We start from the raw sequence: 12,232 nt of genomic DNA, 5'->3' as shown, positions 1-12,232 counted from the left end.
ACGTGGTGCGGGTGTCTAGAGGACGACTCTGAAACTGAAACATTAGACGTTTGTGCTGCTACAGTGTATCACAGTGTCGACAAATCATTTGGATCAGGAGCAAATCTGCCCGTGAGCAGCAGCAGCAGCAGAGGAACATTTTTTTAAAACAAGACAAAGACGCTACAATCCTCAGTGACTTATTGCATGTAACTTGACTTATATGCTGTAGTGTGATACATTCACACTATACTAAAAATGTGAATTAAAAACACAAACTAGATGTTAGTTTGCAAAATAAATGTATAGTGTAAATAAACACTCAGAAATTGCACATGGAAGCTTTGTAAAGGTAGAATATAAAGCAGTGCTGTTGTACAAGTGCACCTCATATAGCTATGAGTGATTCTATTTTACTAAGAGAGTAGAGAGTGAAAACACATTAAATCACCTGACTCCGGCAGCGACATCATTATTAAGGGATGGTTGGGGGGGGGGGGGTGTATTGATAGTGTCCAGATGTTTATTGATACTTTACTACTGACCAATGCCCTCACGTGTTTTGATCCATGGTATTTGTGTGTACAGTTTGTGAAGATGAAACAAGAGCCAGAAGAAGCTGGAAGAAGAAGAAAATCAGGAATCAGCCAGCAGTGAGAGGAAGGTAAAGACTAATTGCATGAAAAAAAACTTAGTTGTTCCTCCTGTGCATGTAGTACATCATGTTTTTTTTCTCTTTTACCTTTTTCTCCCCGACAGAAATGCTGACGCATGAAGGTAAAGCTCGCGTGAAGAAGGAAGACGAGACGGTGAGAGGGTGAGAAATCAGTCGTGAAATACAAGATTGACAGATTGATCCGAATGTGATGGATGGAGAGACGGAAAGTAGGAATATGAAGCTGTCCATTATTTACTGGTAATAGCAAAATGTGCTGAAAAGCCTAGAGAGCATGGGTGGGTGGAAGTGTGAGACAGAGCGAGAGGGAAAAGGGATGAAAGTGAAGAAAGAGAATGCAGAGCAGTTCGAAAAAATATTTGTCACCCAGCACAGAGACATTGTCAGTCAGGGAGATTGAGAGACGGCGAGATTGGCAGGGGCAGAGGGAGAGGAGAGGAGAGGGAGAAACCGTTAAGAATTATTAATCTGTTAATTAAAATGCTGTTTACAAAGAGCTGGCTTGACAGGATGAGGGGAAGGCAAAGAGACGACCAGACAGAGGGGGAATTGAAGTGGTAGAGAGACACAGTGGGTGGGTTTGAGGGTGAGAAGGGATGAAAGAGACCCAAGGGAATGAGACACAGGGGGGAGGTGAAAAAGAAAGCAGCTGAAAGTCAGTGACATAGACCGTGTGTCTCGCCTGTTTCATTCCAGCACAGTCCAATGGAATGACATATAAGACAGAGAGAGGATGGAGAGGAGAACAGGTGCCAGCAGAGAATAACAAAGCAGAGCCAGAGGCCAACACTCTGTGGCCGTGGGGGGGGTGGGGGGATTTTGGTCGCTATGGCAACGATTTAGCATCAGTTCCAACAGGGTTGTTACATAAGAGTGGCTAGTGGCATCCTTTTACTGGTGTTTACCCACACAAACAGTAAGGGTCCGTATTAGGCCCATTCCTGTGTGTGTGTGTGTGTGTGTGTGTATAGGCTGTAACACACATGTTCATGCTCCTTCACAGCAGAGAGGAGGCTTCATCCTTTAATCTCCACGTCCGAGTTGCAAACCCGATACGATAAACTCCGTGTGATTCATTACAGTCGAGTTGGAGGTGAACGTTACAGCCATATTGTTCCAGCTGGAAACGTGAGACGGTTGAAAAGATATTAACACAAACACAAAAAGAGAGATGTACTGTACATGGATGAGTCTGTGTCTTAAATGACTCGAGCGAGAAACAAAAATAAGATTCAAAGCAAATGTGATGCAGGACAGACGATATTCTTCACTGACACGTCTCCACAGTGTGTGTTTACACACTTTTCTCTAATGTTAACAGGAGCATTACTCATGTTGCTACAGAAATGTCTCCCAGTGTAAACATTAGACTGTAATTATTGGCTGGATTGCCCACTTTCACTGGATCTTTATGCGCCAATAGAACACAAGAAGGCTCATCACTTGCTCTGTAGAGAAAAAGATGTGTTTATGAGTGAGCAGCATCACTTAATATTTTTACTGTACCATTGTACTTTGTGTCGGTAGCATATATTGATCCACCTGAAATCATTTGCTCGTGCGTGTGTTCACAGAAAACTCAAAATTTAGATTTTTGTGTACCAGAAACTTTCCAGTTATGTTAATCAGTGGCGTGTTTTGATAATTTGGGTTTCTGTTCTTTTATCGCCATGGCAACTTGTCCAATTTGAGAGCAACATGTTTTTACCAACAGCAACAGAAACACAGAAGCACACAGAGTTCTGTCTCCATGAGGGGATTAACTTGTTATCAGTAAATTACAGGATTACTCCATAATCAACTCTTGCACACACAAGTACAATAATTATAAAACACACTGGACTGACCAGTTGGCAGCTCAGGTTGCTGAATAAGAAGATTATCAACTCATTTTATGCATCGATACTATATTTATAAAACTATTGTTATGCTCTGTCTGACTCGGCACGGCTCAACTCGTTTTGTTTTTGCTTTTCCATTAGGGATAGTACCTGGCACCTTTTTTTTTCATGAATAAAAACCTCCTAATCGCTGCAAACGAGCCGATCAAAATATCTCCTCACTGACGCTCTCGTCAGCCGCGCTGTTTCAGACCAAAACCACACCCCCAGAATGTGGACTGTGTTGTGATTGGCCAGCCAACGAGCGCTTTCCCACTGTCCTGTGATTGGCCAGGTACCTGGAAGTCACGTAATAGATAGGCCAGCTCTCAGATACACAGCTCCCCCTCTGGCACGGTGGATGCTCTGCATCTCAGCAGCTACAACGAGACTAGTTCTTCTTCTTCTGCGGTTGAATGTACGCAACCGGATGTGCCCGGACTAGTGCCCGCACCGGGAGGCGCTACGGTGGTGAGAGGAGTGGTGAGGATTTCTGATGACGACATCAAATTAAGGAAGTGCCGATCCGCTTCGCAGAGCCCGGGAAAACAATACAACACTATTTTCTCAGCAGTGGCTGAACTGTTTGTTCTGAAGCTTTAGGGTTTCATAAACGAGGTAATGACGCAGATACACACACAAACGCAGCGTTAATTGGAGCTTCCGGTCTATGTCACCTTTAACTGATTCTAATGATTACAGTACACTGAAAACAACTGCTTTGCTTGTTGCTAGTTTGTGTCGCATATTAAACACCATCACAGCAGTTTCGCACAGCCGTGCTATGACGACCCCACCCACTTTAACCCTTAGTGCTCACACGGCGCAGATCTGTGCCGCAGGTACACCCACACTCCTTATATGGACATCCAGTGTGTTTGTAGGTCACGTGTTGTTGAGTCAAAGATATGATTGATTTTATAGTAGCGACAATTGTGCAGAAGTCACAAAAACAAGCAAAGTGAACTTTTTTCGTGTTTCCAAATTTCACAAAATCAATGCGATTTAAAAACTTTTGAGCACTTTTTGCTTATGTTTTTTTCTATAGTTGGTGAAAAAGGGGGGAAAAAAATATTTTCATCAGATTGCCTATATGTTGTGCTGAATTCTAATTACAGTTCAGAATGACCGTATGGAAATTATACAGAATTACATTTGAACTAAGTGTCTATTTGAACTCCTTCACTCCTAAATGGCACTAAATTCCACACTCTTGTCCTTTAATCTTTCGGTATTGTTGTGTTTGAAGTTTTCCTTTGCATTTTGAATCTGTTACAAAGGGCAATACAAACTGAGGCTGAATTAAAAAAAACAACAACATCGTGGTGATGAATGAGTGAGTGTCTTAGACAGCACACGACAGGGACTCACCCCAGGGAGCTGAAGCAACCGTCCGGCAAACAGTCCCAACCCACGCTCTTTGCCCAGAGACGAGCAGATGATGAAGTCCAACAAGAACCGCAATAACTCAAATATTTATCTGACACTGGCAATTTGCTGAGGCACCTGTGTGGTCAGAGAATATAGTCTGTCGAGAGAGAGAGCGAGAGGACACAAGGTTTAGTTTTATTTCACCCAAAAAATAAAGTGTCTCTGAGAGGAAGAGAGAGCAGAGGTGTGAAATCAAGTGTCTTGTAATCAAAGTCTTATTCAAATTCAAAATTTGAATAATCTGCACACACAGGGACTGGAGAGAGGGACAGAGGGAGGAAGAGAGGGTGTGTGTGTGTGTGAGAGAGAGAGATCAAAAGGATAAACTAAAAGGTTATCTCACTCCCCGATGATGCTCTGATACTGAGTGGGGTCGTTTAGCCTCAGACAAAATGGAGGAGTGGGGGTGATAAGAGAGAAGAAGGAGGAGGAAGGTCTGGTAGCTGAGTTTAGGAGGTTATAATGAAAGAAAGCAGAGATTTAAAAAAAGAAAAACGAGGAAGATGGAAAATGGGATTAGTTCTCGCCTCTCTCAGTTCTACTCTTATCATTTATTCCCTCTCTTTTATCTTCTTAGCCAGTTTCTTTGGCTGCTCCCTCTTTCTGTTCACTTTCATCTTTCTGGCCCTGATAGCATTTGACATGATGGTTTGGAAACATTTCTTAAAAATGCATGTTTTTTTTTTATGGAAACTACAACTAAGATTTAAAGACGATTCAATCCCAAAAGCAGGCTGTATAATGTATTTCCGTGTAGCAGTGCTTGAAGTGAGCATGACCACAATGACGATGCAATTGCTGCAAGGAAAAGAACTTGATCCGTATTCTGTTTGATTTGAAATCACATCTGCTTGTGTAATGCACTCCACTCTTCTGATTCCAGGACACATGGAGCCATTTCAGTCTCTGCAAGTGACGCCGGTCAGTACATTCTCATTTTCATTTCATTCTCCTACAGACAAAAAAGACTATAAGCTGCTTTAACGATTGCATCTATGCGTTTGGACGTGAAAGCAGCATAGTGTCACACAAAATCAGGACAAGACACAAAGAAACCGTATCAAACGCCTCACTGGTTATTTAACACCAAAGTAACCACACACACATACACACTCCACAAATAGATGTAAACATATGTTTCACTGTATTTGGATGTAAAGCAAGCCGTGGAGGACATTTTCTTCCAGATCACACTCTGTAGAACGTGCTGAAAAGGCTCCAAATAAAACGATGAAATATGAGCCAGATTGTGTCACACACACACACATGTACAAGTGCACATTATTACAACAGTTTTTTTCATGTTCTTGCCTCTATCCAACAGTTTTTTCTTGTTGCTATAGTTGGAGCTGCTTATGTGAAAAATGGCTCCGTGTCGTTCAACCTCACAGTTATTTGTGTCTGGCTAATGACAAAGAGAACTTTGATTTAAGGCGTCTTACACGCACGCACACACACACACACACACACACACTGTATTGACTTCCATTCATTAAGTCAACCTAAACAAAGCGTTATCCCTGACCGTAACCATAACCAGTTAATGCCTAACCCTAACCATAACCATAACCTAACCACAATTCAAATCTCCCCTCTGTTCCTCAGAAATGACATTCTGCCTCATTAGGACCAGGTTCTGGTCTCCATGACGACAACTGGTCCCGACAAGGTCAGCGTTTATGCTGAACAGGTAACAAATACACATAGACACACGGACATCCTTCACCTTTTGCCAGGCACAATTTTGTTTTTAGTCACAACAAACACGACACACGTTAAAGTATCATCTTAAAGGAAGTATTCTTCAGGGATTACACAGAGGATCACCGTGTCTCTAATCCTTTGGTGTGTTTGATTACTAATTCAGTGGTGTACTTAACGGGGGGTGTGATAGAGGATTTTCCAAAATGAACGGGCAAGGACAGAGAAGTGAAGAGCAGAGAGGAGGAGGAAGAGGAGGAGGAGGAGGAGGAGGGAGGTAAACGGGTGAAATTTAATGAAGAAAAAAGAGACTTTCTTTTGAAGTGAATATGATAGGCACACGGGGGGGGGGGGAAAGGATGGATGCGATACGTTACAGCTCACGCTATATTTAAACTATATTTAAGCAAAGAGAGTTGCTGAGGGATCATTTGTGGGATTTTCATCCTAAAGAGGACTCGAAACTAATACTGTAACACATGCAGCAGTGTCACAAATACAGTTCAGTTGATTCACTGTAATTCATACTCCAATAAGAAGCCTTTTTTTGTAGATTTGATATTTCGTATATTAATGAAAAATTCAAACCAGGTCATGAAGTCCGTCTCATTCTGTAGTATAATTTGTCTGTGAGCATGTTTGCCACCTTGCAGTGAGGTAGCGTGTCTGACATGTTTCTCATTACAAGAAGAGGAGAGTGTTAATCGACTCTTGATGATTTTGAGATTTGAACATTCATGGAATATTATTTCCCTCGCTTCTTTCCAAAAAAAACAAACAACCCCAAACCCATCGAGATAACCTTGGGCTGTGACTGAGACACAACACAGCTGTGATCATATTACAGATACTAGAGATATTAAATGACTTGTGTGTTATTTATCTGCTGCTCCTCACTTGTTTTTCCACTCACCGTCACACTCCTGTGCAGACGGAAACATTACCGTCCTGTTTTTCTCCCGTCTTTGTTACGTTTGTTGCTCCTGAACCACTCTTTCAACTCTTTGATTAATAAAAAGAAAACCCAGTGTCCTGCAGAAACCTAATTCTCTCTGTACACAGAGCTCACACTTGTCTCGTATTAGATTTTATTGTAATATATTTTGCTTGTGGCTTCTCTATTTTTCTTCTGTTTTGTCAGACCTGTCTGTCATTTTCATATAGTTTGTTCACTCAATTTCTTGTTATTACTTTTCACTGAAGAGGCAGCAGGAGCAGGGAGGGAAGCAGCTGGAAGGAGGATTATAATTTACATTATAAATATAGAAAGCTTATATTTTATTTAATCTGTATTGAATTGAAAATAATTTGCTATAAAGCACTTCAAATCCCATGGATATTTGTTTTTGGTGAGCCAGTTGTATTTAAGTAGTCTTTGTATTTCTAATACAGTAAGTTATTCTATTCACCGTTGGTTCTTGTTAAGATGATACATGGACATTTTGCATGTGGTTTAAAATGGAGGTAGATCGTAGACGTGTGAACTACACAGTGGCATTTGAACCTGGACATTGTCCGCACATGTAGGAGCCTGGAATGTGTGTGTGTGTGTGTATATGTCAGTCTCTCTTTCTGTTCCTCTGTTCTTAACACACACACACACACACACACACACACACACACACACGCATGCAAAGACTACCACAGTGCAGCTTTTAAGTTCTGTGTAGGCTGCTCTGTGTATAATTCATAACTCACTGACTTCAGATCAAATATGCATTCTTTTTTTCCAAAGTGGTGTGTGTTTGCTTCTGTGTATGTGCGTGTATCAGAGAGAGAGAGAGAGAGAGAGAGAGAGAGAGAGAGAGAGAGAGATAGAACATAGTAGGAAGGAGGAAAGAAAAGTGGACTAATCGTGTTTAAATGTATTCCATTGTGAACTAGAAGCTCACAGTTCCACACACTGTCAAAGCAAAGTGTATGGACATGGATCTGCCACGACGTTTGTTCCAGCTGTGAAGCAGTTGTTTTTCTTTAGTCATCATGGTTGTACGTCTAATTGTAAACATTTGGGGACGTCATTGTGTGCGTTCCTTATCATTATTTCTCCTTCTGTAGCTACGGTAACTGATGTGAGCAAACACCAGTATTGATGTTTGCTGTGCGTGTCGGGATGAGTCATGTCACAGAAAGCCAATCATTGCTTTCAGCCTCAAGATATGTGTTAACATTTAAAATGGTAAATGGTCTGTATTTATGTAGCGCTTTTCCAGTATTGATGACCACAGTGTATTTTCTATCACTCATCTTTCATACCCATAGCCCTCCTCTATTTAAAGACCCTTATTGTGGTGTTTGTGCGTGTGTGTGTGTGTGTGTGTGTGTGTGTGTGTGTGTGTGTGTGTGTGTGTGTGTGTGTGTGTGTGTGTGTGTGTGTGTTAGTGAAAATATTATCTCTCTCTGTCTGACTGATTAAGACAAATTCCACTCTATCTCGTTCTCAAACTCTATTTACGTCTGACATTCAATGCACGAGCGTCAGCTCCACGGTAACGCTAAATTAAATCACCAATCCATTATTGATGTTTCCTCACTGAACAGAGTTATTATTGTCACAACCTAATAATGTTATGTTGAATTTATCTTTGTAAACAGAAGAAACAGAAAGAAACAAATTCATATTATGGTCAAGAAGAGGCTGGAAAAACATAAAATATTTAGACTTTTCTTACGTGAGTACATGATTTTGCAGCTTTTTACGTGAATAACATTTACTGTTTGAAGTCCTGATCATGTACCATGACACAGTGCTTCATTTTATCTGCTCGTCGTCTTTGTTGTTAGTCAGCGATAATGTGATAACGCATAACCATATGCATATGAAACATAACCAGAGTAACCAGATTCTAACCAAATCGGAGACAATTCTCATTATCAGAATTATATTATATATCTTATCCTTCCATCCCTAACCACCAAATGTGTGCATATACTTTTAAAGGATATACATTAGATGCTCATGTGTAGATAAATCCTAATACACAATATACAAGGGCTCCAGTGCTTTAAGATGCTTTAGAGTAGAGGATCCCTCTTCCTCTTCCATCTGCATCCAGTATAGACTACTGAAAGCAAAGTTTTTTCGTCTGACAAATATAAGTTTTGTTTGGTCTGTGGCTTTAAATATTTAAACCTGTAGCTGATAAATGCTTCATGTTGACCAGCTCTGTCTGTCTGCTGTTTCTTTCTGGGCAGTGTGTGTGTGTGTGTGACAGGAAATGCTCCTGATGAGAGCAGTGAGACTCAACAAAACCCAGTAAAATCACGACTTCAAAGGGAACGAGAGGCAATATGCAATGCAGCTGTACTACGGAGGATGGGAGAATATCTGTTAAAGAGAGATAGAAGGAAGGCAAAGAGGAAAATCAGCAGGAGGAGAGGAGGTTAGCTCCCTGAGGTTGATCCTTTCAGCAGAACTAATTTAATTGGCTTGTTAAGAGCGATGTCGGATGCTTCCTCTTGATTGGTTGAGTAGGCAGATGATGCCCACAGAGACAGGAAGTCCAGGAGGGGCCATTTAAACCTTTAAAACACACACACACACACACAATTGGACTTGTCTTTTAAAGAGATTCAGTAAATTGGTCAGTTGCACACACTGAATTATATCCACAACTATGAACACGCTTTGTGTGTGTGCCATTAAAGTTGGTCCTTATTTGAGGTGACACGATGAAAAATAACCACACACACAAACAATAATTATTTTCCCACACACACAGATTAGTTCATGCGTGCACTGTATTTTATTAACAAGGAGAGTCTCTGTCGTTCTCTGTGACTGTACATTGTGTTCTACACACCGCAGTGTACACTACTGTGTGTGTGTGTGTTAAAGGAATACAGACACAGGGATGATGATGTGTGCGTGCTGTGAAAAAGCTTTTAGACGGTCAGGTGAAGACCACATACGTCCATTACATCCTTCTATACATAACTGTGTGTGGAGACCCACTAGTGATGCATTCCCTAACTGACTGAGTGGTCTAAACCCATTCCTCACCTTATACTAACCCGTCATGAGTCCGACACAGTGGGTTTATAGACCCTGGATATATAATAATAATAAGAAGAAGCCCACATACACACCAACACACACCTCCAGAATGTCGTATAGTTTACCTCAAGTCTCTCTTTCCACTGCTATCAGTGGCATAGGAAATAAACTGATAAACACTTTATTAATAATTACATTATTCAAAGACATAAATGAAATGAGGCTTACATGGCGTTACACTTTGCATGACATGTCATAAGGAGTGCTGGGAGCCTGTGGAGACAGCTGTGTAATGAGGCTCAGGAGAGCAGCTTTATAAAGCCCTGATTATGTCATCAGGTTATCTCATGTATCTTTACATGCAGGTGTAGTGATGTGACATAAGCTTCTGCTGGGATACCTTTCCTGCAAGTGTAGAATGTCTCTTTTTTTTTCTACAGTCAACAGTTTGTCTCAATCTCTTCTGCAGTGATTTTTAATTACTTCTCTGATGAATATGTAGTCGCCGGCCTCTGAGCTCACAGTTTTTCTAGGTGCTTTTGTTTCCTCGTGCTGAGACAACTGAATACGCAGGGGGAAAGAGTATAATTTAGTGAGAGAAAGAGACCAGAAAATTAAATATGCAGGAAAACATTGGAGAGACAAAAAGGCGGGCAGCGCAGAGAGAGAGAGAGATGAGAATGGGAAAGATGGGATGATGATGATGATGAGGGAGGCAGCAGGGCATGGGGAGGAATGAGGAAGATTGAAAGAGGAAACCACATGAGAGAAAATAACAACATGGGTGGAGAAAGGGAAAGATGAAGGCTGTAAGTAGAAAGGAATAAAAAGCAGATGTAAAGCCCACTGATGACTCACCTGGTGTGTGTGTGCGTGCACTAACCTCGGCACACAGTGCACGTTAAGCTTTGGGTTTACTGCTAAGCAAGAGCCTATAAAAAAAAAATATCCTAATATTGCAGTCAAATAAACTTGATACTGCTGTAAAATAAAGACCAGTCAACAGTTGGCTGCCCCTCGCTCTCTCTCAACTGGTATTTTATGATATAATAAAGTGCTTTTATGGAGGAGACCTCACCTTAACGCACCACTGTTTCATACATACTGGCTGTGATTCTTTTTCTGACCTTTGACTAGATTTAGTGTCGGCCATTTCTGGTAGTCTTCAGTTTGTGTGCACCTGGAAAGTCAAAGTTTTGTTTGACACTTGGAAACAATCCAAACAGACGGAAATGTTCCAGTATCGAGGTACATTCACAGTCCATCACACAACGCATATCTGACTCAAGACATGTGCAGCATATTAGGATCCACAATTTAATAGTCAGTGGAAAAACGTTTAAAAAGTTTTGTTATGATTATTTACCATAGTTACCATAGTATAAGTAAGGGCCACCACACTTTTAAACATATCCGTGATATATAAATGGCTGAAGTCATGCAGAAAGGTCAAGAATCACTATATCATTATACTATATATAATCACTGTACTGTATAACTAAATTAGTAATAGACATTTGAAGACAACGACTAAGAACTTCTTCTCCCACCATCAGGTTACCATGACAGTGCCAGTGTCTCCAGGATTTGACATTACAAACTGCACGCTGACATTTCAAAGCAGCATGGAACAGGTATGATAACAGTGGGCCTCCTCACACTCACTGTGTATAACACAGGAAGTGTTGGACAGGTACAGTCTTTATCGCTTGTTTCACGTCTTCTCTGGTAGATCATGATGTGAATTTTGTACATTTGGTTCCCATTTATTCCTCCCACAGTCCAAAAAACATGCAATATGGGAATTAGGTCAATTGGACACTCTAAATTGACCATAGGTGTGAGTGTTGTTTGTCTCTTTGTGTCCCTGTGATGGACTGGTGAACTGTCCAGGGTGTTACCCCACTTGTCAGCTGAGATTGGCACAGCTCCCCCCGCGACCCTCATGTGGAGGATAAAGCGGTAGAAGATGGAAGGATAGTTCCCATTTAGAGGAAAATAGACAATAAAGCATGCACCTATGTGTGGACACCAGTGATTGACAGATGTGCAGAGGTGTGGTGCCTGGTTGCAAGTGACATCGGTGAACTTCCACTTTCAAAAAGTGTCAAGAAGTCTGTCAAATCATGAATCTCACGACTTTGAAACTGAAATTTGTTTTGCAACAGACTATGTTCATTTCTACAGTATATACAGTCTATGGCCTCCTCTCTACCCATATAAATATATATGTATATGGCAGAGTACTTTAATGTACTCTACGTCATTTTAGTTCCTATTAGGAGAAACTCGGGCCACATGCCTCAGATAAACGCTGGTGACCTTACATGATCTGACCATCATTACATGGGACACAGCAGCAGGAGGTTGGATTAACCCCACTATCACAACTGCGATGTACTGTTTATTTATTTTTTTACATCATCTAATGACTGGTAATTAGAGTTTCCGTTGTTTGTAGGAGCTCAATTTGTGCGTGAGTGAGTGAGTGAGTGCGTGATTTTTGCTCCTCAGGCAGGGGTCCAGAGCACATCTCGAGCTGCTATGGCAACTAGACTGGCACCCCCA

The 12,232-nt window shown here is 41.2% G+C and overlaps 1 long non-coding RNA gene across 1 annotated transcript; it reads left to right on the top strand.

The window, feature by feature from the left end:
* The first annotated feature begins 570 nt into the window (after nt 1-570).
* Nucleotides 571-5,657, top strand: LOC131444219 (uncharacterized). The gene is made up of 4 exons (XR_009233696.1): nt 571-643; nt 739-796; nt 4,850-4,887; nt 5,572-5,657. It is a non-coding gene; the product is annotated as an uncharacterized LOC131444219 (long non-coding RNA).
* The last annotated feature ends 6,575 nt before the right edge of the window (nt 5,658-12,232 follow it).

Source organism: Solea solea, chromosome 17, assembly GCF_958295425.1.
Source record: "Solea solea chromosome 17, fSolSol10.1, whole genome shotgun sequence".
Lineage (NCBI taxonomy): Eukaryota > Metazoa > Chordata > Actinopteri > Pleuronectiformes > Soleidae > Solea > Solea solea.
Note: the sequence above shows the minus strand (reverse complement) of the source record. Positions and strands in the feature narration are given on the sequence as shown.